Source organism: Leptonychotes weddellii, chromosome 4 (assembly GCF_054177405.1).
Source record: "Leptonychotes weddellii isolate Sample4059 chromosome 4, ASM5417740v2, whole genome shotgun sequence".
Taxonomy (NCBI): domain Eukaryota; kingdom Metazoa; phylum Chordata; class Mammalia; order Carnivora; family Phocidae; genus Leptonychotes; species Leptonychotes weddellii.
The window spans coordinates 88,906,284-88,931,633 of NC_138372.1; the positions used below are offsets into that span (position 1 = coordinate 88,906,284).

The 25,350-nt window shown below is 50.6% G+C and overlaps 1 protein-coding gene and 1 long non-coding RNA gene across 4 annotated transcripts in view; both read right to left on the bottom strand.

The window, feature by feature from the left end:
* The window catches only part of NGF (nerve growth factor), a 54,362-nt gene extending 46,171 nt beyond the window's left edge, over window positions 1–8,191 (bottom strand). Inside the window, exon 1 of one of the 3 annotated variants that reach the window (XM_081815738.1) lies at window positions 8,057–8,191. The gene's annotated coding sequence lies outside the window, so the exon portion shown is untranslated. Of the gene's footprint in view, window positions 1–7,378; window positions 7,401–7,895; window positions 7,979–8,056 lie in introns of those variants that run through there. The other 2 variants (XM_081815740.1, XM_081815739.1) reach the window with 2 other exon arrangements.
* LOC115943959 (uncharacterized) overlaps window positions 1–25,350 on the bottom strand; it is a 1,191,882-nt gene that overhangs the window by 184,375 nt on the left and 982,157 nt on the right. The window lies entirely within an intron of this gene.

Consider the following 25,350-nt stretch of genomic DNA (forward strand, 5'->3'; position numbering starts at 1 on the left):
CTCTGGACCATCCCTCTGGTGGAGGGGTCATCATTAATCAAATATTTCAGAAATTACAAATATCTGACAAAGCCGTTTGCTTGGAAAAGAGTCAGTCCAGGAAACCATCCAGAAAACATAACCGCTGATCTCAGGCACCAACAAATACAATATTTTAAAAGCAGTTGATGCATGCTTGCAAAAGAAACTCTTTTCTCTGCTTTTAGAACCTAAAGGACTCATCTGTTCTCATGGGGCAATGCATGCTCACCATCTCACAATAATGCCAAAGGAAAAGAAACACACAAGGTGTCATGGGGAATCCATCCACCCACCATCAAGAGTAGTGTTGCCTATCTCAGTTTTTCGTGAGTACACCTAGGATCTGAAATTAGACTGCTTTTTAGGGGAGTGTGCATGTCTCCACCCTGGTTTAGGATTTCGGGGACAATTCTGTTTCGACAGCTAGGGACAGTGACAGGGTTGGTTGAATCAGATTTAGGTCATGGAAAGTGAAGTCCAGATCAGATGGCTCAGCGCGAGTCAGCCCCGACGAGCCGTGGACTCGGTGACTTCACTCCAAGCAATGTGCACACTAATTGAGAAAACATGTTCCTGTGATAGCCTCATGCAAAAATCCAGATTTACGAATTTTTTTTTTTTTTATTCCTAAGAATTCCTTGAATATTTGCCGTGCGTGTCTATACAGCCTCCCGGAGTACTTTTCCTTCTTCCTGAGTAGAGTTGTGTTTTTCTGCTGTGGCCCGGGTCAGGTTTTTAAAAGGGTGGGAGGCTCTGTCTCCTGACAGAGAACAAGTGGGCACATGGCCACAGGCCTTGGGGAGAAGGAGGAGGAGGGCAGGAGAGGAGAAAGATAACCGACACCTTCTGTCCCTTTCCTGGGTCAGAAAAAGCAACTGAGATCCAAGTCCTTGAAAAGCAACCATCCACAGAGCTCAGCGAGGGACCCCTCTCCTTCATGCTTGTGACCCTGCATTCTGAAGGCCCCCTGGGCTGGCCCACCCCCCACCCCTCAGCATTAGGAGCAGAGCTCAGGCTTCCGGGACACTGGCTGCATTGCAGGTTCTGGGCTAGGTTTGGGCTTTCCAGCATTCCCTTCTCTCACCTCACGACTGCCCTCTGCGATCGGCATTAGGATTCCTTTTTACAGATGAGGAAACTGAGGCATACAGGGATTAAGGAAAGCAGTCATAGAACCAAGAAGAGGTGGAGCATGGATCTGAAGCGAGTGCTGTCTGATTTTGTGCCAGGGTGTCTTCTAACCAACCCTGCCCGCCTGCAGGACACGCCACCTCCAGGAAGCCTCCCTGGAGTGCACCACATCATTCAGACCTCTCCCTTCCTGCGGCTCTTGCAGCCACCACATTAGTGCTTCTTCCACTTGTCCCCTACTGATGCTGCTCTTCACTGCTCCAAGTGTGTTAAATCTAAACTAGAAGATAAACAAGCCTGCAGACAGGTTCTATTTGGTCTGCACGAATGTTTTGAAAGTGAAGAAATTACACATGCAGGCTCCAAGTTTTGATTTTTCTTGAAAAATTGGAAGATCTGGCCACACTGGGCCCGTCATCCTGCAGAGCGACAGAGAGCCTGTCGATGGGGCACACTCTCTGTAGTTTACTGTGGTCCCCACCGGCCTCTGGACTTACCCCACTTATGTTATCCGGTAAGCCCGAAAAGTCATTTTAATTTTGACTCCTGAGCAATCTCCTTGGGTGGGATCATGACTTATATTTATCATGAACCACTCCCCTCACCCCAGTGCCCAGTCCCCTGGCTAGCACATTAATATAGACGCTAATTTGGGAAAAGGAAAATCAATCCGGTGGCCTGATATCCGGGGGACCTACCTCCCCCAATGGGGTGGGGACTGTCCCCCCCCTTAACCGCAGGTTATATGTGGTTTAGCAGTAGCTGCTCAGCCACAGACCCTGGGCACGGGGAGCAAATTGCTCTGCCATCATAGAGAATCCGATTCCTCCTTCTTTCTTCTCTGGAAAACTTGGTAAGGTACATAAAATCCTAAAGACACAAGTGGTTGGACGAGGAGGCGTTGGTATGTGGGGTAAGGAACCAAAACACTCTTAAAGCTGCCAGCACAAATGACCATTCTCAAGAAATGCCTTATTTAGAGAGCACTGCATAACATCGCTGAAGTAAAAGTCTCAGGAGAAGTTTGCCGCTGGAAGAAAATCACAGGAGACTCTCCACGCGTCTTTTTTTACCCGGGTATTATGAGGCAAAGATCATTCAGAAATGAAGCGTTTGGCTAAAATTCTATCAAAATGAGAATGTTAATTACAGAAGGTCCAAATATAGGTGGGCAAATTCCTAGAGAAGCCTTCAATGCTACCAAAAAGAGTTCTTCTCCCGATGTGGTGAAGTTTTATATACGCAGAGATATAAAAAGTGCAAAGATGAGATCGTGGGATCTGAAGTGGAAAAGCATGAAGGGAGGACCTCCCCAGACTGAGGGAGAAGACGAGGAGGGAAACTCACGGAGGGCACCCCGTGTGCCAGGCCTGCGCTGGTGTGTGTCCCCCTCACCACGTACGACAGCCCGATGGAAAAAAACTACTCCTGTTTCACGGAAGAGGAACCCATACGACAGAAGCCCTCCTGCTGGGTGGTCACCCCCTTCTCCTCAGTCACCTAGTCCAGTATCTGTTAGGCAGTGAGAGCCCAGCACGGCTCCAACTTCAAAATCACTGTCCAAAGGGGACCCTGCCTTTCCTGGCATCTCCCACACACCTCAGGGAGTCCACATCTGGTTATTGACAAGGATGCGACAGATGGTGGCCCAGTGTCTCCCAGCCAGATGTGCTCGGGGCCAAACACGGGACGGCAATTCACCAGACTGGAATGCGAGTCACTTCAACCGTGTCTCAGATCCACAGTGATGAGGAGGTGACACAGGACCTCCCTCGGCCCCCAGCCCAGGCTGAGCTCTCATGGCTTCTACCAGACGGTCGGTCCTCCTCGGGCTCACTTAGGAACAGCGTGCAGAATGCAGACACATGGTAATGTCACCAACCCTGGCTACTTGAAGGAACAGCCAAAGGAAACAGGATGGGAAAATCAGCCCATCAGTACCAAAGAGCAAATACTTTGTGGTTATCAGGAAACGAGTCCAGTAGTCATGGATTGTAACTGCCCTGGACGCTTCTGTGTGAAGCCGGGGCCGTTTTCACTCCTGCTGACTTGGGAGCCAGGTCCTTGCACTTGCGGGCTCCCCACCTGCAGAAGCCACCACAGGCGGTACGAACATGTCTCCGTCTGCTTAGCCTTGTGGTCACTTCGCAGAGAAACCCTGACCGTCTGCCTCTGACTAATACTACCACGAATGCAAAGCCTCTCCGCACGTGAAGGAGGTTGGCCCAACTCTTGGGCAATTTAAAAAGCACTGTTGCTAGTCCCACCTGACAGACTGCGTCACCAGACCATACTGAGCCTCATTAGGGTATCTCCTTAAGTCTCCTGTGTCCTTTTCTCCCCCCTCATTAGGAATCAACTCTGAACTCTGCCAGCCCTCCGGCTTCAGCGGTTTTCTCTCTCCTGCTACTTTGGGCGTGCGCAGTGGACAGGTGTTTCTACAATACCCTCCAAAGACAGCATTCATCTTGGCCCTTGGCACTAGGAATAATCAGCTGCTTCCATATTTTGTCCCACGGTGAGAGCCTGGGGCAGGCTTAAGGATAACGTGAACTGTTCTCCTTGAGAATAAATCCAGAGCCACAAGAACCATCTCTCCCTCATAGCCCTGCTCGCTGACTTTTTTTCAATCAAATGTCCCATTTTTGATTCCCATTTATTCTCACAGATTGGGCACAGTTGTATTAATTTGATATCAACATGTCCCCATGTTGATTTAAGTGCTGGCAGTGCTGGAGAGAGTTCTGCTTCCTCATTCTCTCACTCAGGGAAGGGACCTCCCGGTGCCAGAGTGTGATCCATTTGGCAAAGGAGGGAAGGATTCCCTCCCAGGGCTGTGGACACCCCGGGCAAGCAGTCTGCCTGTGTTTTTAAGAGCATATGGCAGAGAAGGAAAGCTGCTATGCTGTAATACCACCTGTCCCTCCCCCCAACTCTTTCTGATTTTCTTTTGATATGGGTCATTTGTAGTCACGCTCCACTGACAAAAGGCAAAGAGGGATGCCTGGTGGGACCACAGCACTGAGGTTTCTGCCAATGGCTTCCTGGAGCCTGACAGTCGTGGATCTGAAGCCCCATTTCAATGATGAAATAATTGATGCCCTGACAGTAGGGCCTAGAAGAAAGGCCCTTATTGGTAGTTTCCAAAGGAGGTTTTGACTGAGAAGAGTATTATCCTTTTAATAGGTATTTAGCCATGTATGGGGGGCAGGGGGTGCACTTTTGGTTGTCACCATGCCTTCTGGCACTTAGTAGGCAAAGTAGGGGTATTAAACTTCCTGCATTATTTAAGTAGGTCACACTTAACCAAGAATTGTCCCCAAATGCCAACAGCTCCATTGGGAAACACTATTAATTCAATACAATGGTCCTATAGATTGGAAAAGTAAAGCCTGACAAGTTGCTCAGTGACTTGCTCAAGGTCACGAAGATTTTTTTTTTCTCTCCTGTCTCTCAACTCAGGAAACTACCATGGAACATTTGCCCAAAGTACAGCAGAAAAAGGTCAAGAGATCATCTCAATGTTTCAATCCAATTCCTACTATGGCATTGTCTGAAGCCAGTGGTCTATAGAGGCTCCTCAAAAACATGTAAGCAGCCAAAAGAAGAATAATGAAAACATTAGGAAGCAAGAGAAACTCTTCTTTATTGTATGTTATTATTCTGGTCATTATTCTTGTCTTAGCCAATCACTGTGGCTGAAGGTCTATCCTCCTTGGCTCCAAGCCTCCTCCTTGGCTCCTTGGCTCCAAGGATGGACAATTCCATCCTCATGCACACCCAACCGAAAGGCCATTGCCCGGGTTTCTCCAGCTGCATTTCTGCCTCAGGGCCATCCCGGTGTTACTGCTCTTTGGAGTCAGGATGTGAACCTTTTGCCCACTGTCAAGAAGCAAGGTCCCTAGGAATGGGTTGGGGAAGCGTCTTCCATCTACATTTATTTGCCTGATGCCACCATATGCTGTTCTGTGAAACTGGTCCATCACAGAGTTGATTTCTCAAGACGGGCTAAGCCTGAGAGCTGACGGTTTAGCTGATGGTTTGCAAGGTCAGAGGTGCCGCTCAAAGAAAGAGAAACACTCTGGGAACAGGGGTTGTTTGCTCAGAGATACCCAGAGATTTTAAGTGAATCCTCAGCAAACCTTCCATATTTGCCACCAGCAAAGGTCTCCAAAGCCTGCTCAGGACCCCGAAGTCCCTCCAAGTTCTTCCTGGGAGAAGATAAATGGCTGGGGCTCTGGTCCCTTGTCTTGCACTGATGTCTGCTTGGGGGCCTGGGCCTCGCCCCTGCTCCAGGCACAGTGGAGAAGAGCAGTGGCCCGTCTCCTTGTAATTTCTCAGCAGCTCCAATGCAGCTGCCGTTGCAACAGGGCATTCAGTGAAGGTGCTGCCGTAGTGCTCAGCACTTGTTTCAAAGTGAAGAGGTGAGATTTTCTCATCAATTTAATCTCAGTAATGATGAGAAACTTCCCTCAGGCTCCAGCCCTGCCCTGCCATGCCCTACCCTCCCTGCTGATGTCGGCAGCTGGGGCCCCCTTCCTGGCCACGGCACAATTTTCTCCATGGAAGAAGAGTGTCAAGCCAAGCCTCCCTCTGGGCCCCTAGCTGGGGGGAGATGGGGGATGGGCGATAGGAGGAGGCAAGAACCTCATTCTCTTGAGAAAGACTGAGGGGACCGAAAGAGTCACCAAGACTAGGATGGCTGTCCTGAATGGACCCAGTTTTCCCGATTTACTGGCAGGCCTGGGCTGCTCTAGGGTAAGATGGCTGCCCAGGGAAGGCGTGGCACTAGCAGCTGGTTATAAATCCTCCCAGGTGCTCCTACAGTTCCATCAGGACACGGATCCCCATGCCCCAGAGACCTGGTTTCCCATTTGTGGTGCCTCCTGACATTTTCCCCTTCAAGGCTGCCCTTTTTTTTCACCTGCATAAAAATGTTGGGAAAAGGAGGAGGGGTTTGGCAGCATGTGACCTTAACCCCACCCCCTCCAAGACCCAAGTAGGAGGAACTCGCACGTCTACTGTGAGTCAATGTGGGCAGCGCCTGTCCCAGCCCCCAGACCACTCCTCCCCACCATCGAAGCCCAGTCCGGCAGTCCCCTCTGAACCCCTGGGACCACTGCCCATCGCGGACTGACATTTGGGTTGCCCAGGCTGACATATGATTTATTCCAGAATAAGACCCACAAAAGGCACCCATCCAGATCTAATGCAGCCTTTCCTCTGCAGAGGGAGAAAGTTTCAGACATTCAGCAAACAAACAAAACCAAAGAGCAAACCTGTAAACACTGCGCAAGAGGGACCCAAGTGCGGCTGCCCTTTCTGCTCTGCTCGGAGGGGCAAGTATTCCCCTCCAGCAGCTGAACTGACAGCTTCAAGAGTCTGAAGACCCCGCAGAGATGTCACTGGTGGGCCTTCCACCACTGTGTCTGAATTTGCAGAATGCATCTGGCCATGCACGTGTACGGGAGGAGGGGCCTGGCACCGGCAGCAGGTGAGCCCAGACGATGGAGCCAGGACAATTAATCAAGTGCCTTCTCTCCAGGATTCCCATTGGCTTCGGATGACAGATGGGGCAGAGACACCCAGGAGAGCACTATTTTGGTTTCCAGCTGGGAACGTGCACTAAGTTTTCCTTAATACCCACAGCACCCAAAAGGCTTTGCTGTAATACACTTTAATGCATGGAACACCCATAAATTATCCTTCAAACTGTTACAACTTCCAACTTGGAACAACTTGGAAAAACCAGCCTAGCAAGCAAGATCTTTTTTAATCTCTCAAGTCACAAGGGAAGAGAAAGTTCAAGCAGAAAACACCTTCCACGAGAATCTCAGAGATTTTTTTTTTGAGAGAAGGAGAGTTGTAATCAAACAGAGCTAAGCCACTTGTTTATGTTGGCTCAAAGATGCCGCTTCCTGATTCCTGGGTCCTCTTCTCTGCCTCGCCTCCCTGGACCCAAGGCGCTGCCCGCCCCACCCCTCCACGCCAGCCTCTCCTACACCTGGCAGCAGACCGCTGGAGTTGAGGCGTGTGACCCAGGGTAGCAGGACTGAGCCTTGGCGACCTCGGTCCAGCGCGGCTCCTTGGAGGTCCCCGGACGCGTCGAGTCCCGGGGCCTTCACTCGGGTCTCCAAGCCCTCCAGCAACGCTCAGAGGAGCCCGAAGACCCTTACTCCGTTCCCTGCACCACTTCCAGCGCGCCCTGCCGGGTTCGTCCCCTTACCTGGGGGCGGCGTAGCACTTTCCGGACTCGGCGCGCACACCAGCCCCGGCGCGCTGCGCACTGGCCCTCCGCGGTGCAGACCACCATTGCTCCGCCCCGGAGCGCCCGCAGCCCGCGCATCCCTCTCCCTAAGCTCTTTCGCCCTCCCTCACTTGCGCGCTGTCCCCTTCCAGCCCTCGAACTAGCAGTCCCTGGCATCGCCGTACGGCTACTGCAGGCTCCAGGGTTGCCTCCCCGGACTTCGGGCCATCGGGAGACCGGGAACTCCGCGACCAAAGAGAGAGAGAGCGCTGCTCTCCCCTCGACTCGCCCGCCTGCCCAGGCTCCCGCGCTCCCGCACCCGTTCGGGACGCTCCTCTCACGGCTGCACCTCAGCCCGCGGGAGCCCCGGGGGTGCCCGGAGATCTCGCCAGACCTGGATCCATGCACTCTCCCCCAGGGAGCCCAGCCGCGCTAGCCCGCGCCCCTGCCCGCGCTGCGCCCCTCTCGGGGTTCGGCTCGGGGCAGCCTGACTCACCGCTGCGCTCCCCTCCGGCTCCCAGCGCTCTCTGCTGTGCAGGAGCGCCGAGCTGCTCTAACACAAGCTTCTTGAATTCTTAGCCCCTCCTCCCGGACTCCTGAGTCACTCACTCCAAATCCTTCCCCCCACTGCAACCCTCCCCAGCCCGGGCCCCGCACCTGCTCTGGTGGGCGGAGGTGCCCGGCTGTAGGGGGTCCTGGGTACTAGAGGTCGATCGCTCCCGGGAGGGCTGGCTCGACACAGCCGGGGAAGGGTTCAAACCTCCAGATGTCAGAGGGAAACGCACGGGGGTCGGAGGGGCCGCGCGGGCAAAGCCTGGACGGGGATTTTCTGGGGCACCAGGCGGGGGTGCGGGCTCCGGACGCCGTTGGGCGGGCAGGCCGTTGTGGGCGGAATTGTCCGGAGCTCCCCGCACCTCCCCACCCTTGCCTCGCGCGTCGCCTGCAGCCAGAGCTCCGGGGGTCCGCCCGACGTCACGCTCGGTGCCCAAGGCTTTGGCTGCGTCTGCTCCTAGCAGCGAGAGAGAAGAGCCTAGAGAGCTTTCGGCCTGGGACGCCACCCATCGCCCCGGGAGAAAAGAGCACCCAGGGGAGCTTGGCGAGATGCAGGTGCCGGGGCTCCTCCAATTCAGGGGAAGGCGGCTCTGAGAACCAGAACCAGCTAAAAGGCCCCCGGGCAGGAGCGAGTTGGTGTGGGGAAAAGGGCTAGAGTACTTAAGGCGGCAGGACTTAGACTCAGGGCTTTAACTTAAGGGCCTGGGTTCCAGAAGCTTCCTTGCTGGGGTCGCAGACCCCTCTGAAATTATAGGCGCATTTGTATGTCTGTGTTCGATTTTGCATTTTTCTGGGTAGAGGGTAGAGGGTCTGCAGCTTTCTTCAGTTTTGCAAGAGTTTTGTCTCTAAACTGATCTGGGCAGAAAGAGCCTGGTGCCCTGCCTTAGGCCCTAAATAAATTCCTTTTTATCTTCACAGTGCAGACTTCAAGTGAAGCTGGATCTCTGGGCTGTCTTTCCAAGACTTCTTGGGTTCCTGGATTCAGAGCCTGACAGGGGAGCTCCTCTGGATCCCCGGCCTGCCCTTTCCCACCCCAGCCCCAAACTAGCAAGGCAGATTTTTCACCATTGATTGTAATGTTCTGGGGGATCCATAGGTCTTTGAAAATTCACACCCCAACTCCCTCAGGGGTGGAGTGCTTCAGATGTCTTCTCGTCTTCCTTCAATACATTGTATGCTGAACCCCCTACCCTGTTTCTGATGCCACAAGGAGGAACAGATGTGGGGAGAGAGACAGAGAGAGGCAGAGACCCCCTTTATGATGGAACCATGCCTGCACAATTCAGGCGAAGGTCACCTTCAGGTACTGGGATTTAGGGAGACACAGAGGTGGACTTCCTGTTATCAGTCCAAGAGTGGCCCTTTACCCCCAGTACGAGTCACTTGAGCAAAGTCAGGCTCTGCTTAGGCACTTCCGACCCCCTTGAGACATATTGGCCTGAGCTCCTCTTCCCTTCTGTTTGTACCTTTGCCCTGATACCTAAGTTCACTCCACTGATGCATACTAAGAAGGATGAGGTCGGAAGAAAGCCCCAGAATTAAAAGTCAGCCTTAGCTTTGGGATGACCTCGTTATTTCCCAGCAGAGGCTCTTCCGCTTCTGAGCTGTTCACAGACACACTGGGGGCTGAACACACTACGGGGGTGGGGGCTAACAACTGGGGGACAACATAAATGGCCTTTCTGCAAGGGTAGCATCCAAGTCCGGGTGATGCATGAGGAAATTTAGCATCGTCAAATAAACAAAGGAATTTGCAAACAATAGGACAAATTCGTTCATCAGTCGTGTTGTGTAGAAACTTGTCTGAAAGCACCAGCCCTAAGTCTTACCTAATAGCTGCCTGAGAATTTAGGGATGAAGTTGAAAATTTTAGAATAACAGAGAATTTGGTTGTTGAACACAGAGCTTTTGTACGCAAACTTGTGGCGTCACCCAGAAGGTCAAAAGGATTTGGGGCATTTGTGGTTCTCTTTCATGTGGTGTGTGAGAGGGAAATTTAAAATGATGTAAGCAGAATATAAGCCTAGATGCCCCACCCCCCAAATTGTTGATTATGTTCTGATGGCCCATGTTGGTTTAATAAGAGCTCTTTCCATCCCTGACTAGCTCCGTTTCTGTCCCTGAACTTTAAGGATCTCAAGTAAATAAGAACATGTAAATGATAAACAAATAAACAAACACTCTGGAAGATTACTTACTGAGCACCTACTGTGTGCCAGGCGCTGTGAGATGGCTATGGTCCCTGATCAGAGAGCTCGTCCTCTTGTGGGTGCTGGATTATTAGGCCCTACCCGTGTTTATCCCAGTCTGCCCAGGTCCTCACACAGGTCCTGGCACACAGTAGGTGCTCAGTAAATGCTCGCTGACTCCAACTGTGGCCAGAGCCATCTGTGGCTGTCAGACAACACGTTCACACTATAGTGGTTTCTGGCAGGTTGCCGATCAGGCCGGCCTTGGCCCAGAAGCCACGGCCAGGTGTGTCTCCTCTTACCTCTTCCACTTGCAGGAAGAGCCCCCAATGAAATGTCTTTCTCCTGGGTCACTGAGACAAGGACTTTATAGGAATGCCAAACAGCTGAGGGGACAGCGGGCGGAAGGAACGATGCAGACAAGCAGAGGATAAGAATGTTTTTCCGTACTAGATTTTCTCGAAAGAGCTTTTTATCTAGGGTATCAAAATAACCAGCAGCTGATGCATTTGCTGCCTCGGAGGACAGATTGTGGCGTGTGAAGCAATTGTTATTTCTGAGGCTTCGGGAAGCCTGCAGCCATCGAGTGCCTCATCCACAGCAACACTCAGCTGAGCACAAAGCTCCTGCCTCTCCCTTGCTCCATTACAGAAGCCAGGACAAAGTGCACATGCTATTTAAAACACCAGGAGGCTCGGCAGCGATCTGCCAGCAGTGATGGAACCGCCAGATCTGCTCACAATAAGTGGGGAACAGAAATACTGTCCCAGTTGCTGGGGGAAGTGGTAGGTAGCTCCAGCTCCAAGTCAGGTTTTTTTCTTTTTTCCTTCCTTCTAATCAGAGCGGAGAAAAACTTCAGGAGAGAAAACGTTTTATGATGCTTACTGAGATGACATGGCCGCAGAACCAGAGATGATCACCCCTGCTGCCTCCTGGACACAGGGGCCCCGGGAGGACGAGGGCTCCCCCAAGTACCAATGGCCAGGGTCAGGGCCAGAACTTGGCTCTGGCTTTCTACCACCCTCTCTGAAAGAGGCCGAGGGAGGGACCTCTGCCCCCCGCCCTAGTGGGTAGGCTGGTGCGCGAGCAAAGGCAGGCCAGGGTGCAGACAACAGTCAGGGGCTCCCTCTTCTCTTGGGGGGCATCCCTGCATGCTCCGGGGGGCCCTGCCCCTGGTGTCTCTGGGATCTTCAGTTTCTGCATCTCTACAGGGTACTTATGAACATTCACTTGCCTCTTCTCTCTCAAAGAAACTGCCTGCCCTCCTGCTGCCCAACCACTGGATTTCTCAACTTCCTTCCACTATCAAATTCCTCAGCAAAGTGATCTACACCCACCGTTTCTTTGGCTCCCTTTAACTTCCTGCAATCTGGTTCCCATCTTCTTCCCCTCCCCTCCCCTTCCCAGGACTGAACTGCTGTTTTCTCCTTAAAGGTCACCAGTTGCAATAACAGCACCATCACCAACATAATAATCGCGGTGTTTCTTGAGTGCGTGATGTGTTTCTGGCCCCGGGCAGGGCATCTTCTGGGCTCAATGAGTAGGTATCATCTGTTTGTGAATAAGGAGGCTGAAGAATAGGAGGTAAGTCTCTTGCTCATCCTCAGTTCCTCATAGGCAGTGGACTGGCCACGTAGAGATGGGAGCAAGCTCTTGCTGTTTAACTCCATGCTCCTCCTCCATTCAGCCCAGTTCAGTGGACTTTGTCCGTCCTCCGTCTCCTCCCCTGATGACTTCCTGCACCTAACGCTTCCTCTCAAGGCGTCTGGAAATGGGCTGTCCTGGCTTACTGTTGTCCTCTCCGATTTCTCCGTCTGCCCTCGGAATGCATGGGGCTTTATATTCTTCCCTGCTCTCGGTCCTCCTCATGTTATGATTCCGCACCCAGCCCCAGCTCTGACCTCTTGCCCTTGCTCCTTCGGTCACTAACATTTTGAGCATTCCTGTTTGCAAAGTGCTACCTAGGTTCTTGTTTTAGGCCACCCGCCCAGGCACTGGCAAGGCCCATGCAGCCATCCCACCTCCAACCCTCTGCGTCCGCATCCAAAGTCCTTGGTCTCAGCTTAGCTGCCAGAGCCCCCCAGGTGTTATCATTGGAGCAGGTCAGAGAATCTAGCTGGGCTCAGGGTAGTTCGACTCTTCTCCAGCAGGGGCACTGCAGCCCAGGAGAGCCAGCAGCTCGGAACCTGGGAGATTTAGCTCATCTATCCCATCTACTCTCTAAGGTCCTAGGACCTTGGGAGAATGATCTATCCCCTTGGAGCCATGGTAACTCTAATTCCTTATAATTATATAACTAGATATATCAAGTAACTCGCTTCTGAGCACCTGCTGGGTGCCAGTCCTATTCTCGGTGCTGGACATTCAGCAAGTGAACAAAAGAGCCTCTAGCCACATGGCACTTAAATTCCAGTAAGTGACTCCATCCGTCTGATAAATATTTATCTAACGTACATGATATGCCAGGCTCGTCAAGAGAAAATTGTGATCTTGGTGAGCTTGGTTTAGAAAGTGGGGTGAGACAGCTAGACTGGCAGTGATGATGCGGACGACGATCTCCTTAGTGCAAAGTGAGCAGAGCAAGACTCACAGCAGATTGGAGTCTGTGCTCTGCTCTCCTGACCCAAACAACTGTGCGCCTCCAACGTCTGACTGCTTTCTGTCCCCACAGGGCCTCCAATGACCCCACGGCCACCACGTGGACGGCAAGCTCAGGTCTTCATTGGTGCTATCTTAGGACACCTCCGCGGTTGTCAGCGGGGCAAGCCCTCAGTGCTCCTCCTAGGCCCCCCCCAGCCCTGTGCTGCCCCCAAGTCTTCATCCGGGTCCTCCCCATGTAGCCCCTCACTACTGGTGTGGGCCATTCCTGCTTGGCCACCCCAGAGATGTCCCTGGGTCTGGGACCCCTCATGGTCAAATTCTGCCCGCAGAGCATCTCAGCTGCACTTTCGTGTCATGTGGTGTGGTGTTGACAATGAGGATTCTGTGGTGCTGAGGCAGTGAGGAGCCTGCTCCCGTGGAGGAGTCTGGGGTAGGTGGGCTCTGCTGCATCGTGGGTGGCTCTCTGGCCCCTCCATGGTCCAACTGAATGCATTCATTACAATCCCATTCTGGGGCAGGATCTGTGTTAGGTACAAGGAAACAAAGATTAAGAAATGCTTCCTGCCATGTGTGAATGTACTATCCACTGGGGAAGCAGGCACAGACACTGATAAGACCTATCCCAGAGAAGATATGGAAGCTTAGGGGATGCAGCATTTGACCAGCTTGGAGCTTCAGGGACTCTTCATTCTTGTCTCATTGTATGAGCATCAATTCCATAGTCCTGAAAATGACACGAAGCCCTAGGTCATCCTGCAACCTCATGCCTCCTCATCCTCCCATCTTGCTACGTTCTTCTCTTTGCTATCACTCCATCCTTGGTCAGTTTTGGTTTTTTTAGTTCATTTAACAAGCTGCTCTGGAACGTCTGGGTCCTTTATGCCATTTCCAGGGCCTCAGAAACTGTCAGCCCCCCACCTCCTTCTTCATCTGACCCATTCCTCTTCCTCTGAGACTCATCTCTTAGAATCTTGGATGACATTTCTGATGAGGTGCTTTCTCTGGTCCCCTAGGGAAAGACTGGGTGCCCTTTCCAGGTACTTCTGTAGCATTCTGTACTGTACAGAGCAAATGCTTAATACATCTTTGTAAAGGGGGTATTGTCTGAGCTGAGCTTTGAAGCATGAGAAAGAGCCAGGGACCAGTGCAGGGCAGGGCATCATTTCAGACAGAGGGAACAGCTTGAACTAAGGCATGTAAGTGTGATAAACAGCACAGTGCATTCAGGAAGCTATAGCCAGTTCAGAATCAATGAGCATGACACGGCAGGGTATGGAGCCAGAGTAGTCATGGGTGAAGGAGGCCTAGATTATGGAGGGTGGGGTCGAGTGCAGGGAGAACAATTTGGGGTCCAGGCAGAGTGACCATTCCTCTGAGTCATCTCTGGTAAAAAATGAGGGAGTTGGGGTATTGATCCACCAATTCCCATTCAAAAATGGTTGAAGGTGATTCCAGGGGAGGGGAGAATAATCTTCCGTCGCTACTCTCTGCATCCGGGGCTCCTTGAACACCCTCCTGCATCCAGAGAAAGCCTCCAAGTGCTTACAAGAAAAGGCCACGAGCATGCATCACAATTGTGGGATGGGAGGGAATGAGCAAGGGCACCCATACTTTATGCTACGTCCTCAGCCTCGTGCCCTGGAGCCTTTCATCCTCTCCCCCCAGTTTGCTCTCCCAGTCTCCTAGGATTGAAGTTTGATCCAAGTGAACAATAATGATGGCAGCCTGAGTGTGGCCCTGGGAGGTGAGCAGAGAGAGGAGACACATTCAAAATAAATTCGGGGGGGAAATCCGTCAGGATGTGGAGAACGGTGCATGGTGGGACAAGGCAGAGGAAGAGGTCTCTTGCATGCACCCTGGGTACCCAATTTGCCTGACCCAGTGGTGCCAACTGCCAACCATGGAGATTGGGTGCCTGAAGGGGGAGGCTGTGGGAGGGCCGGGACACAGAGGTCTTCCGTTTAGGATTCTGTGGGACCTGTGGAACAGTCAGGGCCATATGTGCAACATGAAATTCTGAAGGTCAGGAAAGGTGTTAGGGCTAGCAGTCTCTGCACACCGCATTCAGGCTGAAGGGAACCAGCAGCATTATCTCAGTCTCCCTGATGACTTCCCTCCTCATTGATGCCTTACTCATTCTTCCACCATGTTGGTCCCAGGCCAACTGTGGAGCATCCCCCAGAGGCCGGGGCCCAGGGAAATAGGCCACTTCTTCCAGCAATCTCTGGTTCTCTCCTATCTGTTTCAGTAGCACTGCACCCCCCACTTTAGGGACAGGCCCAAGAGTGGGCCTACTATCCCCACTAAACTATAAAATCCTGCCAGCTCTCAATTCCTAGTACCCATCATAACACCTGGAGTAGAGTAGGTCCTCAATAAATGCATTTTATATGACCGAATAAGTTGAAGCTCAGACAGCTTGAATAACCTGCCTTAGGTCACACAGCTAGTGAATAACCTACTCTGTTGGCCGATCAAGCCGAAGCCCCCAGCACTGCACCTTATTGAGGGATATTTGGGAAAATTCTTAAAGAACCCAGTCTTGGGTCTCTAAAATCATTTTTTTGCCAGCATGGTAGAAGCTAAGAAGACGACGATACCACTCAGGTGTGCTGGAAGGCTGAATTCTACTGCAACCCTTGGCCATGGGGTCAATCAAGAAGCTGTGGGGTTCCTTGAGCACCACTCTCCCGGGCTGTCATCCTGCTAAGGCCAGCAGGGAGGCGCTGGGACCCCTTTCAGGTACTAGAGGTGTGCTTCCTCAGCATGGAGCTGCAGGCTGCAGGTGGAGCAGGTGTGAGGCACGTGGCACCTCTCATGAAGTGGGTTGGGATCCTCATGGGTCCAGGCCTGAGATGCATGGAAATCCATGGCCCTTTTGGGGACACCTGCCTTTCAGTGGGTGGCAGAGCTCATTCAAAAAGGGAAGAGCTGAACTTGCAGATTGAGAGAAGGAGATACTTGTGGGGACACAGGGTCTTGGTGGGGGACGGATGGAGCTGAGGTCATTTCTCATTTGGTCATAGGCAAGTTGTATCAATTTCCATGGATTGGGCTCTTCTGTCTCTAGGCCTTCACTCACGCTCTTTCCCCCTCCTGGGACATTTTCCCTGTTCTGCGTTCCCTTCACTAACCTGACCCTCCTTCTTCACTGAGGTCTCAACACCGGTGTGACTTTGGAGGCAGCCTGACAACTCACCTCTGGGGTAGGTTCCTCCTTGGTGGCCCCATCGCCCCCTCTGACCAGGCCCCCACAGTATCCACACTGGATTATAAAGGCCTGTCTGCTTCATTGTTCCCCTTCTCTCTCCCCCAGTAAATTTCTCTCAGAGGTGGCAGGGGCCATGGCACCCCCAGCACTTAATGCTGCCCGCACACAGCAGGTGCTCCATTCTCAGTTGTTGCTTAACTGCGTGTTTACATGCGCGCTCTTCAGCTGTTTCTTTGCCTTTCTGGGGATGCAGGTCAAACATATGTAATCACAGTTTGTCCTTAGCTTATACCTCTCCCCAAGAGAAGCAAAACAAGCTGGGCTTTTAGAACCAGAAAGATCTGGGTTCATTATTCCAGTTCCTTCGCTTATTGAGCCCAACATCTGTAAATTAAAATGATGCATACCTATAAGGCACAGGAGAGATTCTGTTTAGTGGGGCTCAACACAGACCTGGGTGTGCCCCCCTCCACTGCACCCCCACGTGCACACGCCCCATGCATGCACACCCTGCATGTGCCCTGCCAAGGGCTGAGCTGGATGGACTGCAGCAGTGCACGGGCGGACCGAGGGAGGCTTGGGTGCCCATCACAAGGTCAGAGAAAGAGAGGCTGCCGGACACTTGAGGACAGTAGGAGGCAAGGTTGCAGACCAGAACTCTTCTTCTCCAGGCTCTTGTCTCCTCTGGACGGTAGAATGTCCTCAAGCTGTCTTTCCTCCCTCATTCTGCAAGCCTGCAGAGCTTCCCCCCCGCCCCCAGGAATGGAGATTCATTTATCGTCATTCTAATTTTAAAAGTTCTCCATGTGCAGAGATGACTTTGATCTTCAGCAGGAGTTTATTTCTTCCCATTAGCATCACATTATACAATCTCTGACAGATTAATCACAGCTATTGTTCTACTGTTTATTCTACACACTGTATAATTTTACTTTCAAAATGTTATTTTAATTAAGAAGGAAGTGCATTAGGGGAAGACATTTTCCTGACAGAAGGCTTCTCTGGCCCCACCAAGCAGGTGTATGCCCCCCTGCTACCTGCAAGGGTAACGTCTCCGGCAAGGAGCTCAGGGAGAAAGTGAGTCCTGGCCTCCTATAATGTGATGGGAAGATCGGGAATACCTTGGTTGAAGCTGAGTTATATATTTTCCAAGAAACTTTCTTCTTTGTCTTTTTTAATAAAGTAGCATGCATTTGTATCATGTGGCATAAAGACCACTGACCTAAACGTGGCTGGCTTTTGATAGAAGGTTGCATAGGCATAGAGATTGGGCCTGGGGCCTTCACGGTTTCTTCATCCAAGGTTTGAGTCCAGCCTGTCCTAGCCACTTACCACCTCTGTGACCTTGGGCTAGTGACTTAACCTCTCTGAGCATGGGATTCCTCAAAGGAGGAAGATCCCCATCAGGGATGCCTATGGAAACTTCGGGAGCTTTAAACAAGACAGTGAGGATAAGGCACTTTGGATGTTTCACGGCAATGATGAGTGCTCGGTAGAGGGATCACTATTGATTCCACAGATGCATTTCCTTGTGCTCAGATCAAGCTAGGGGTGACAGGAGGGGGAGAGGCAGACTTCACCAACTTGGCAGTTTTGCAGAGGGCCCACCCCGGTTTGGAAAGAGTAACCGCTTTGAAACCACAGAATCCAAAAACACATTTTGACTTCACCATTTACCCTCAAGTTCTGGACCCAGAGCCAGATACCAAGCCAGTTGGAGCAACATGTTCATTTTTTTGAAAAAGAAAAACATTTTGCGGTGAGGGGAAAAATGCCTGCACAAGCCTCCTGAGCAGCAAAGCTCCTATGTTTGACGTCATCCCACTGGCCTGAGATGAAATAAAGGAGCTACTTCACTACCAAGTTCCTAGGATGGGTGAAGAGCTGGTTTAAACTCTGCATCTGATGTGTGCTTTGGTGCGGATAATCCCAGCTCAGCCGTGTAGCGTCAATGCCAATATCATCCTGTCAGTCCTGATGGGTGTGATTAAGGGGACAAGGAGGTCTTTTCAGACCCCGTTGGAACTGAGTCTGTGTTGTCACAGAGGAACAGCAGTTGCTGAAGGACACTTATCCCTAGATGGAATCTAGAAGCCATCAGACCCTTGACCAAGGAGCTACAGAAATGAAGAAAAGGGGCGCCTGGGTGGCTCAGTCAGTTAGGCGTCTGCCTTCAGCTCAGGTCATGATCTCAGGGTCCTGGGATCGAGCCCTGCATCGGACTCCCTGCTCAGCGAGGAGTCTGCTTCCCCCTCTCCCTTTGCCCCTCCCCCTGCTCATGCTCTGTCTCTCAAATAAATAAATAAAATCTTTTTAAAAAAAAGATTTTATTTATTTATTTGAGACAGAGAGAATGAGAGACAGAGAGCACGAGAGGGAGGAGGGTCAGAGGGAGAAGCAGACTCCCTGCCGAGCAGGGAGCCCGATGCAGGACTCGATCCCGGGACTCCAGGATCATGACCTGAGCCGAAGGCAGTCGCTTAACCAACTGAGCCACCCAGGCGCCCAATAAATAAAATCTTAAAAAAAAAACAAAAACCCTAAAATTCCTAGAGACTAAAACTGCCATCCCCATTCTCTATTAGGAATTCTCTACTAGGTCCCATCAGAATAAAGTTCAAGGGATAACCACAATTCTTTTGTTGAGTTGGAATTTTGTCTTTTCAAATACTGAGCGCTCTGAGATCAGATATTTGGCTTTTTTTCATCTCTGCATCAGCAGATCTGAGTACATACAGTACCTGGCAGAGTTTTCTTCAATAATAGTCGTTAAGCTGATTCCAAGAAATGGGCCATTGTTTGGGATCTTTCGTTGTAGAGAAATCTTTATTGTAAGGAGACAACCACCATTCTTCAGTATGAACAGCTGGGATCTGTCAGGGTGGAGTAAAGGTATAAATGGGGGTGGAAACCGAAGACAGCGCACATGGTATTGTCATTAATGGCATTTAGAGTGCGGTTAGTATATGAAACAGGCCATGTGTCCAGAAGCAGTGTACAAAGTCACATTGTTCCAAGGGTGGCTTTAGCAATCTTTCCAAACTCCTTGCATGTGTGTAGGGAAAGGCGGATCCGTTTGCGTTGGAAGAAAGGGAGGTTTACCCAGGACATCAAGTGCAGTATTTGCAGATCTCTCAACGGAGGAATGAGGCACAGATTATGCCTTTTTATGGGGACATTTCCTTTCCAATGAAAGCAAAATCATTGGAAATGCTCTTAGTTAACATTTTTATAGGCTTTGATATACTTTTCAACACTTTTATATATTGCAGATACTCATTTAAACTTCAGAAACAAAAGTAAGTTAGCATGATTTTTCGTTTTTTCTACACATTTTTCTAATCCTGGGGCCTGGTAAACAGTGCAAGAGTACGTGGTTCCCAACAGCTCTGAAAGTTGCTACTTGGCCTCTAAAGTTGTGAATCTCTTCAGGTCATTCTTAGAAGAGGATATTCAGGTCTAAACCTCCTTGCTGTCTCTTACCATTCTGCCACTCATGGGAGATACTTGACACTAACTCCCTAAGGAGGTGGCTTGGCTTCCCTAGACCCCAGGGTGGGTCTAAGACAAAAGTCACTAAAAATGGCGTTGTCCAAGATTTGCCAAAGTCAGAGAAGGGTTTCACTGTTAACGGTTTCAAATAGCTGTTTTAAAAGGTACGACTAATAATAAAAATCTAATAAAAATTATAGTCAGGCACTTTGCAAATATAATGCATGACATAAAAAATGCATAATACAAATGATTCTAGTCAGCGTGCTAGGAGACAGTGTGCTAGGATATGAAGAGGCGTGTTGACACTGTTTTTAGCTGTGTCCGACCCATGGGGTGCAGCTCAAAGAATGTTTTACAAGAAGCATGGCACAAAGCCAGCAGGGCAGGAAAATACCAAACAGGACTGAGGGAAGAAGGGACTTGAATGTGCTCCGTGCTTGGTAAGTGTAAGTGCCCAACACACTCACACACAAAGTTGAACGGGATGCATTTTTTTTTCAGCGTCTCTTAATAATTTTCTTTTCAGCCTTCCTCTTTGGTTCAGGACCAGCAAAGTCAAGGTTAGTGTGATGGAAGGATTTGCAGCCTTGAAAGAAGATGTTCCTGATTCCTGCTCAGGACTGGTCCATGCAAAATAGTAATGGAGGGACTGCTCCCTTTACATGACTCCCGCTCTCCTCCCTGCACCCCTCCAAGACCCAAGCACAGAAGGAGCTCCCTGCCCAGGTGGGACAATAGGCAGGGTGTCAGACATCTTTCTATTTGGATCTCAGCTTGACTTTAATTTCCTACATGACCTTGGGCAAGATCATTTACTTCTCTGGACCTCGGTTTCTTCAGATGAAATAAGAGCTTGGACTAGATGGTTTCAAGAGTGTCTTTGAATTGCAAGTTGCTAAAATAAATCAATCCACATTAAGCAACCTCTCTGGTGGGTATTTTCATTTTGGAATAAGCTGCCTGAAAAGGGCAATGCTTATCCAAGAGGAATGACTGTTTAATGGTGAAATTTTGGGCATCTGCCAAATGAAAAACAGAGTTCTTTTTTTGAAACGTGTCTGTGTGTGTGTGTGTGTGTGTGTGTGTGTGTTGCACAGAAGGTGTGGTTTGGATGGTGAAGAGCTTTATCATCCTTCTGGTTGCCCACACCAAAAACGTTGGGGACATCGCTGACTTCTTTCTTTTCCATCCAGTATCCAGTTCATTAGCAAATCCTAGTGGTTCAGTCAACTTAACTACCTAAAATCTGATCATTTTTCTTTACCTGTAGTGTTCCTGAGGGTCAGTAGACCATCATCTTTATCTTTTACCTAGATTATAGCAATACTCTCTTAACTGCTTTCTCTGCTTCCAGCTGTCTCTCCCTTTAGTCCAGCTGCTTCCAGAATGATCCCGCCAAAAGTCAAAACCCTCTCTTGGAATCTCTGTAAGTCCCTTTGGGCTAGATTATGAGATAACAAACAACACCAAAACCTCGGCGGCTTAACCCAATCGAGCTCATTTCTCCAATCAATGCTTTTGCCTAAAAGTGACCACATCACCCCTGCTCCTGTTTTGTTGATGGAGCAAGTCACATGGCCACACATAGCCTAGAAAGGACAGGAAGGGCAATCCTCTCTGTGGCCATAAGGGGGAAGACAGGGAAATATTTGGCAGAAACATCATGGCTGCCACAGCTCCCCATCTCACCTGGAAAACATCCCAGGTCTTCAGCACACCCTCCAGGGCCCTGCAGGTATGACTTCCAACTCCATTGCCTCCCGGTCTCACCTCATCCTACGTTCCCTTTCCCTCCACTTCAGCTGCTTCACACTCCAGGCAGGCTCCTGGAGATATTGTGACTTATAATAAGAAATGTATATTTGGTCTTGGACCAGCTCCTGGCACAGAGCTCCTCAAACCCTTGGAATTTCCTGTGATGAGAGCAATAAAGTTGTCTCTTGTTATGTTAATGAGGTGACTTTTGGACCCACCTAGGGATGGGGACTCGCTGCCAGGAGAAGCAAACAGTGGTTAGAGGGGTGGAACTTTCAGCCCCACCCCCTGACCTCAGGGGTGGGGAGAGGGGCTGGAGGTTGACTCAGTCACCAGTGGCAGAGGATTTAATCTATCATACCCGTGTAATGAAGCTTCCCAAAAGGCGTGGGTTCAGAGTGTCTGGGTGGGTAAACACGTGGAGATCTGGGAAAGTGGTGCACTCAGGGTCTGGAAGCTCTGCCCCTTTTCCACATACCTTGCCCTTTGACCTCTTCATCTGGCTGTTCATGAGTTAGATGCTTTCGTCATAAACTGGCAATCCAGTAGGTAAAATGTTTCTCTGACAGGTTCTAAGAAACGAATCGAACCCAGAGAGGGAGTCATTGGAACCTCTGATCTATAGCTGATGGGTCAGAAGCACAAGTGACAACTTGGATTGGCAATGGGCATTTGAAGTCAGGGGGGAGGGGACAGTCTTCTAGTACTGAGCCCTTAGCCTGTGGGATCTGTCGCTATTGAGCTGACTTGTAGGATCCCTAGCTGGTGTCAAAACTGCTTGGTGGTGTGGAACTCCCCTACCCCCACACTGAAATTGGGTGCAGAACTTTCACTCCGCCTCAGGGCCTTTGCACTTGCTATCTGCTCCTTGGAATGCTCTTCTACCAGAAGCTTGCCGAGCTCACTTCCTCAATTCATTCAAGTCTTTGCTCAAGTGCTCCTTCACATTGAGGATTCTCCTGACCACTGTAATTAAAAATACAAGTCACACTCTCCCACACATACACCCCAGCATTTCCTATCCTGCTTCCCTGTTCTTTTTTTTTTCTCCTGAATTTATCATCTCCTAATATAACATGTAACTGACATTTATTTTCTGGCAGAGAGTAATTATCGTGAGCATGATCTCTGTTATTACTCAGGTTCCAATCCTCGATGTGCCTCTATTTCCTAGCTAGTGACCTTGGGGAGGATACTTGACCTCTCTGTGTCTCAGTTTCCTTTTGTGTATGTCGAGGTTAGTAATAGTGCCCACCTCACGGGGCAGTGGTGAAGGTGAAATGTGTATGAGCACCAAGAACTGGCACACAGAAAAAGTCTTTGCTCTTCGGATCTGTTGTCTGATTCGCTGCCATATGCTGTCAGCACCATAGGGCAGTGAGTTTTATCCTTTTTCAGCCCTGGCCCCAGAGCAGTGTCTGGCAACAATAGGCACAGCATAAATATTTGTTGCATGAACGAGTGAGTGACTGCTTGAACGACTGGCACGTTGGGTGAGCCGGCAGGCGCTCAGTCTACTCTGGCCCCCCGCAATACCCGCAATGCTCCTGGGCCTCAGCATGGAGGGCCAGCCCCCTCCATCAGGCCAGACCGCACAGGCTCAGGGGCCCTGCAACACCTGCTTCTACAGGGTCCTCGGGACTTCCTTACGTATAATGATGTGTGATGGGTGACGTGGATTCATTGCATCGGGAAGCGTCCGGCTGCACTTGGAATCTGCGTATACACCTGGATACCAGAGTGTGAGCGAAACCTGAGCCTGCTCTGTAATGGCGAACACTTCACTGGGTCATCCTCGGCTGTGGCCTTGAACTCTGCCCTCTGCCCCCCTGGTGCCAGTTCCTGTTGCATATTAGCCATTTATCATTGTCATGATTTGTCTCCAGGGTGTCCCCTGGGGGGACCTCTGCAGGCCCAGCAGCTGTCCCTGGTCCAGGCACACAGTAGGGGCTCAATACTGGCTTGCTAAATGAATGAGCCAACAGATTCAGAAAACCACTGGGTAGAAGGCAAGTTTCCCTCTTCAGTAGTTGCAAGAATTCTGATCCCCTGAACTGTGGGAAATTGCAAAGAGAGCTATCAGAGCCTGTTTGTTCACCTGTAATCGGACAAATTAATTTAACATCACAAACCTGAAGTGTCTTAATGAGGAGCATCCGGATTCATGGAACGGGCTTGCGCATTCCGGTCCAGCAGATCAGGCCTTCCTGGGGGGCGGGGAGGGGGGTGCGCTGCCTGACTCGGACCTCAGAGCAGTCAGCAGTTTCTTATCTGCCCCGTGGAGGGTGCACCTGAGCTTTCCGTGGCGGAAGACACCTATGGTTACAAAGCAAAGTGTAGATACTGAGAGAAAATTCCTGGCAGTGAGGACACGCCAGGGCGGTTCATGTTTTTAAATGCATTACATATGGCAGTGTTTGCGAAGGGGAGACGCAGGGAGAGTATGGTGCCGTAATTCTGAGTCTTGGACTGGATTCTGTTCGCCAGCATCTGATTCTGTTCACGAGGCCTGCGGGGAATGTCTTTCCTGTCTGCAACTCTCAAGCTTCAGGCCCCCCAGTGTAAAAGGTTGGTGGGATGGGAACATGTTTGTGATGATGGGAGATAAGAAGGGAGATTCATTTGGGTCCTTTCTTTTCCACCTCGGGAACTGGTAGGGGAAAATGTTTGTTCAGATGGGTGCATTTCTTGTACCTCACTTCCTCTCTGGCTGGGTACCCGCTCTCGCCCCACCTGTGCCTGTTCTGGCCCCGCTTTCTCTCGGGAGGAAACAGAGCTGGGCTGTGCTTATTGGGGGGCTCGGCCCTAGGGACAACTGTGAAGCAGGTGCAACCTACCTGTCCTCATACTGTTCTATCCCCTTTCCAATCCCTTCACTTCCTGAAACCCTGTGTGACCCAGGCAAGTTCCTTACTGCTCTTTTTTTTTTAAAAGATTTTATTTATTTATCTGAGAGAAAGAGAGAGCACGAGCAGGGGGAGGGGCAGAGGGAGAAGCAGGCTTCCCACCTGAGCAGGGAGCCCGATGCGGGGCTTGATCCCTGGACCCTGAGATCATGACCTGAGCTGAAGGCAGACGCCTAACTGACTGAGCCACCCAGGCGCCCCACCTTACCGTTCTTAAGTGTGAGTTTCTTCATCTGTAAAATGACATTAATGAGGGTATGCCTGCCCACCAAGTTGCGTGGAGGATTAAATGAATGTTCCCAAAATGAACGAATGATATCATTAACACCGCTTCTCAGCAAAGGCTCTGACATCACTAAGGTCCATGTTAGTGGATTTAAGCCAGCATTTCCCAGAACAGTTGCCTTTGAACTTGAGGAACCGAGTAGTGTGACCGCTATGGAATGAGCTTTGGCATCAGGAGGGCACCTGGGAGGAGATGTTCCTTGGGGTGACACAGGTGCCCCCTGAAACGCTGCTAGGAAGGGAGTTGCCTGCTCCTTCCAGGAAAGGTGTTCTCTGCTTCCTTCCTGGGAGGGCAGCAGGGGTGGTGAAAGTAAGTCCTTTGCAATGTGCCCCTGCCCCCTTTATGCTTGCTAAGGAGACTTATTATACAGTGGCCGAAAATATGTCCTCTTGTCCTTGTTGCCCTACTTTGAGATGTTTATGTCAAGATCATGTTCATAAATCCAGAGCATTTCAGCTAGAAGACAGTGTTCTTAAAAGATTGCCACACATGTCCTGAGCCGAAGGAAATCTCTGAGTTCCCAACCTATTCAAGAGAAAACTCCTAATAAACACAACTTATGTTCTAGTACTGATTAAATATCAGCTTTTATCAACAGTTCAAGTAAAATTTCCAAGTCGACAAATCCGAACAATCCACACACAATCTATGCCTGCTTTGGCATCTGTCCTTATGGCCCTGCAACGGGGCGGGGGCAGGGGGGGGAGGCTTGCTGGAGCACCCTGCAAATTGGTGCCATCAAGATGGACAGGGGCCTGGGGCGCCTGGGTGGCTCAGTTGGTTAAGCGACTGCCTTCGGCTCAGGTCATGATCCTGGAGTCCCTGGATCGAGTCCCGCATCGGGCTCCCTGCTCGGCAGGGAGTCTGCTTCTCCCTCTGACCCTCCTCCCTCTCATGCTCTCTGTATCTCATTCTCTCTGTCTCAAATAAATAAATAAAATCTTAAAAAAAAAAAA